The sequence below is a fragment of the Miniopterus schreibersii genome (genome assembly GCF_964146895.1).
Source record: "Miniopterus schreibersii genome assembly, chromosome: 11".
In the NCBI taxonomy this organism is placed as follows: domain Eukaryota; kingdom Metazoa; phylum Chordata; class Mammalia; order Chiroptera; family Miniopteridae; genus Miniopterus; species Miniopterus schreibersii.
Genome location: NC_138111.1, coordinates 65,070,506 through 65,075,710, shown reverse-complemented (window position 1 = coordinate 65,075,710; position 5,205 = coordinate 65,070,506). Strand labels below are relative to the sequence as shown.

The following is a 5,205-nucleotide window of genomic DNA, read 5'->3' as shown; positions in this document are numbered from 1 at the left end:
TTGCATTAAAAAAGCCTAGTAATTTTTAAGATCTAATTATCATAAGGAAAAAGATTCATCATTAAAAACAAAATTTAGAGAAATATATTGTTGTTGCAAGCGAATGTATTTCTTTAGACTAGACTCTCTGTATAAACATTTACTCCCTTAGCTGACCTTGGTTCTTTCAGGACTAGAATTTCCAAGATTATGGCAAATTTTATCAGGTTTTAAGAATCATAGGTAGTTTTCATTGAGTTCTAGATTTTTTTTTTTTAATTTAAAAAAAATTTTAAATTATAGTTTACATTTAATATTTTGTATTTGTTTCAGGTGTACAGCATAGTGGTCAGACAATTATTTACTTTACAAAATTGAGCTCTAGATTTTACAAAACATTATTTATTGATTTATTTGTGAACTTGAATCAGTTTTTTGTGTAAATCTTCCTCCTTTTCTTCCAAACACTCCTCATCAATTCCACGGTTTTCCAACAGGAAATGTAGTTTGATCTGTAGCATTGGACCTGCTTTTGTGCACTGACGGGACCCAACACCAGTATTCCCCCCTCCCCCCTCCCACTGAGGCTGGCCTCGCAGAAAAGTCCTCTGAAGCACAAAGCACCTTTTGGCTTGTAACCAACTTGTAAGTCAGATCTTGTAAATTTGGTTCTCAAAACACCGAGGCTAGACATCTCCGCCTGGGAGCCGGGTGGGAAATGATGCTCCCCTACCTCAATGCCGGGACGAAACTCCACCCTAACAAATGAAAAGCTAAGCAGACTGGAAACCCCACAATTCTTGGGTCCCTAAGATACGGGAGAGCAAAGGACAAACTACTGCCCCTAAGATCAGGGAGACCAGCAGGTGAATTCGGGGGTCAGGTACCTCCAGAGCAGAGACTCACGGGCAAGCCACCATGGGAACTCGTGCATTAGGAGAACCTGAACTATAATCGACATTGCTGGAGGCTCAGTGTGGGCAAGGCTGTGAACTAAAAACTCTAGTCATGGGGGGAGGAGGCACAATAGAGTGAGATTTGCCTCTAGAAGCTTGACCATATTGCCATAGTAAATATCAGAGAAAAATGCCCTTGGGCTTCTGGCAGGGTGGAGGGGGAAAGGGACTATTTTGAAATACACCAGAGCACTCTGCTGTTCTTAACAAGGCCAGCCTTCAGGGGAAACTGATTAACCAGAGCCGAACCTGCTATTATCAGAGCCTGACTGACCTGGGGAGGGAAAATACCTAACTCCAGCCCACCCCAGCCATCTTTTCTTACCTAAGGGGGAGAAACAAACTGAGAAACACTTGTGAAGTGCACAGTCTAGAGGTGTAAGTTCACTAAAATCTGAGATCTAATCGTAGGACTGTAGAACACTTCCCCTCCCCACACCTCACTGTCACAATACAAAAAGCCTCTTTACAGTAGTTCCTTTAACGTAGTACATCGTGTCCATCTAGCGATAAAAAATTACAAAGCATAACAAAGGCAAAACACACATTTTGAAGAGGCAGAGCAAGCATCAGAGCAAGACAAGGTGGAGATGTTGGCATAGAACAATCTGGATTAATATGCTAAGGGCTCCAATGGATAAAGGAGACAACATGCAAGAACAGATGGACAATGTAAGCAGGGAGATGGAAATCCTACAAGAGACCCAAAAGGAAATACTAGAGATTTAAAAGTACTGTAACAAAAATGAAGGATGCCTTTGATGGGCAGGATGTGGCTGAAGAAAGAATCTCTGAGCTAGGGACTATAGCAATAGAATCCCTGAAAGTTAAAAACAAGGAGAACAAAGACCGAAAAGAACAACAGAATATCCAAAGACTGTAGGACAAACTACAGTATGTGAACCAGGAATGCCAGCAGAAAAAGAGAGATAGAAAGGAACAAAAAAAATATTTGAGACAATAATGATTCAGAATATTCTCCAATTAACGTCAGATGCCAAACCATAAATCCAGGATGTTCAGAGAACACTAAGCAGAGTAAATGCCAAAGAACTACTTCTTCAAACTACAAAAACAAACAAAGATAAATTAAGTAATCCTGAAAGAAGCCAGAGGAAATAAACACCTTCCCTATAGAGAAAGATAAAATTAAATCTTCTCAGAAACCAAGAAAACAGTGGAGTGAATATGTAAAGTGTTGAGAGGAAAAACTCACCAATTCTGTGTCCTGTAAAATTATTCTTCAAAAGTGAAGGAGAAATGAAGTCACAGAGTCCCAGCAGGAGCTGTGGCCCAGGAGATGAAGGGGTGGGGGAGGGGCTGGACGGTGGGGAAAGGGGGGTTGTTAGTATTTAAATAGAACACATCATGAGTGAGTACAAGCTAGTGGTCTTTGGTTCAGGAGGGGTAGGGAAGTCTGCTCTGAAAGTTCAGTTTGTTCAAGGAATTTTTGTTGAAAAATATGACCCAATGATAGAAGATTCCTACAGAAAGCAAGCTGAAGTAGATTGCCAACAGCGTGTACTCGAAATCCTGGACACAGCAGGAACAAAGCGATTTAAGGTGATAAGGGATTTGTATGTGACGAATGGCCCAGGGTTTGCACTAGTATATTCTGTTACAGCTCAGTCCACGCTTAATGACTTAGAAGACCCGAGGGAACAAATTTTATAGGTTAAGGACAAAGAAGATGACCCAGTGATCTTGGTTGACAATAAATGTGACCTGGTAGATGGGCAAAGAACAGGTTTGGAATTTAGCAAGACAGTGGTGTAACTGTGCTTGTTTAGAATCTTCTGCGAAGTCAAAGATCAATGTTAACGAGATATTTTATGACCTGGTCATGATAGGGGGAAGGGCACATAATAAAAATAGAACCACAGTTGTTTAATGATTATTTACTAACGATAGATAAGAGGTTTTCTTACAGGTCCCGGGAAACTAGAGTATGAAACGGGCATAAAAGATAAGACATCTTGGAGCCCAGACGGGTTCATTACTCAGAAAATACATTTTAAAAGCAGACAAGGACAGGACATGATTTGATTTGATTGCTGTGCCTGGACCCTGACCCACTCCAGGAGTTTGCCTCAGGAATGCTGACCAGTCTCTGCTCCCAGGAATGGGCTGAGCTGTTTGTAACACTATAGATCAGCCACCTTGTTATGGGACTTCAAGCTCCTGGAAGCCCGGCTTCAGGCCCTCTCCTCCCCTTTCCCTGTTACACTTGCAGCTCGCAGCTGTACCTAGTTATTTTCTCCCCCACCCGTATATAATTAGCGAACTGGCGAGGGGTTCAGAGAACAGAATTTCCAGGGTGATCTACTGCTCTCCTCATACAGCCAGCATTATTGGAATAAATGCTCAAACATGAGTCAACCCTGTATTTGCTTAATTTGGCTCAAGTAGTGACAGGAGGCCTCGGACCCAGTGTCTGGTATCAGTCATTCAGATAAATAGAAAAACACCAATAGAAAAGAAGCCTAAAAAGAAATCAGGTCTGCTGCGTTAGACCTGCAGTAAGCAGCAGCTCTGAGTTAGGTTACAGAAATGGAAAACTGTTGCCTAATTGGAGAGTGCTAGCACTCCAGACTTCAAAAAATACATCTGAAGAAGCTCCTCGTATTTTATATATTATGTAAAAAGTTCAGATCTTGGTTTGCACAAGTTCCCTGGAGAAAAATTGCTCTGTATATCTTTTGGGAAATAGATAATAGTATTTCTTCTTCTCAATAGCAGTTATAACAGATGTAAAATAAATATACTTGACTCTGATATGATTATACAAAAGAGCATGGAGCTCTGGCTGATGTGGCTCAATTGGTCGGAGCCTTGTCCCCATACACTAAGAGGTTGGGGGTTCGATTCCTGGGCAGGGCACATACCCAGGTTGTGAGTTTGATCCCCAGGAGGGAACTGATCAATGTTTCTCTCTTACATCGATGTTTCTTTTGCTCCCTCTCTTTTCCTTCCCTTTTCTCTAAAATAAAAAAACATGTCCTTGGGCAAAGATTAAAAAAAAAACCAAAAGAGCATAGATGCATTTCAAATGTTAGATATTCCTACTTATGATCAAATAATTTCATATCGACCATTTTATCATGATTCCTCCCTGTCAAGCACTAAAAAGTTGAACCATTATAGATTATATTTGTAATAATATAGATTATGAAACTTCCCCTCAAACTCATTGCAGCACATAACTTTTTTGAGTCATTGACTTCACTTTATATTTTAAAATTATGAAATATCATTCCATCGTTATATTATGATTAAAATTGTACATAATGCTTTGAAAAAATGGATGTTTTATAGGAAAAAAACCTGGGAAAACTGATTTCTATGGTTTTCAAAGCAAAAGTATATAATTTACTAACAAAAAGAGTGAAGGAGAAATAAAGACTTTCTCAGATAAAAAAAAATTGAAGATATTTGTTGCCAGTAGACCTGCCTTTCAAGAAGTGTTAAAAGTTCTTTAGAGAGAAAAAAAGTAATATAGACCAAAAACTTGGATCTACATAAAGAAAGAGAAAACACTGAAGGACAAATAAGTGAAGGTAAAATAAAAACTTTTACTTTTCTTATTTTTAATTGATCTAACATAATAGTTATTTCAAAGCAATAATAGCAACAATGTATTGATTATGTCTGCCTATGTGTGCATCTTATGTACACGTGCTTATATAGACTTACATACAAGCAAATGAATGGCAGCCACGATACAGGGCTGGGAGGAAGGAGTTGGGATTATTTTGTTATTATAAGGCACTCACACTATCTGTAAATGGTATAGTGTTATTTGAAACCGGACTTGGATTAATTGTAAAATGATATTGCAAACTCTAAGGCAACCACTTAAAAAAAAGAAAGTACTATGCTAGGAAGGGAAATTGAATCATATCAAATGCTCAAACCACAAAGTGCAAAAAAGGGTGGAAAATAAAAATGGGAAGAAGAAACGAAGCCAACAAACAGAAAACAGTAACAAATATGGTAAATATTAATCCAACTATATCAATAATCACTGAATTTCAATGGTCTAAATTTATCTCTTAAAAGACAGGTTGTTAGAGTGGGTCAAAGAACATGACCCAACTAAATGTCCATAAGAAACCCACTTTAAATATAGAGGCTAACAGTAAGAGGATGGAGAAAAACACACGACACTGACACTAATCCAAACACAGCGGGGATAGCTTTATTGATTTCAGGCAGAGCAGACTTTAAAGGAAGTTATTAAGAATAAAGAAGGGCATTGCATAATGACAAA

At 38.8% G+C, this 5,205-nt stretch overlaps 1 pseudogene across 1 annotated transcript; it reads left to right on the top strand.

Annotated features, from left to right (window-relative positions):
- The first annotated feature begins 2,303 nt into the window (after positions 1-2,303).
- On the top strand, positions 2,304-3,447 carry LOC308563577 (ras-related protein Rap-1A pseudogene; annotated as a pseudogene). The gene is made up of 2 exons: positions 2,304-2,775; positions 3,379-3,447. The product of its transcript is annotated as a ras-related protein Rap-1A pseudogene (transcript).
- Positions 3,448-5,205: the final 1,758 nt, after the last annotated feature.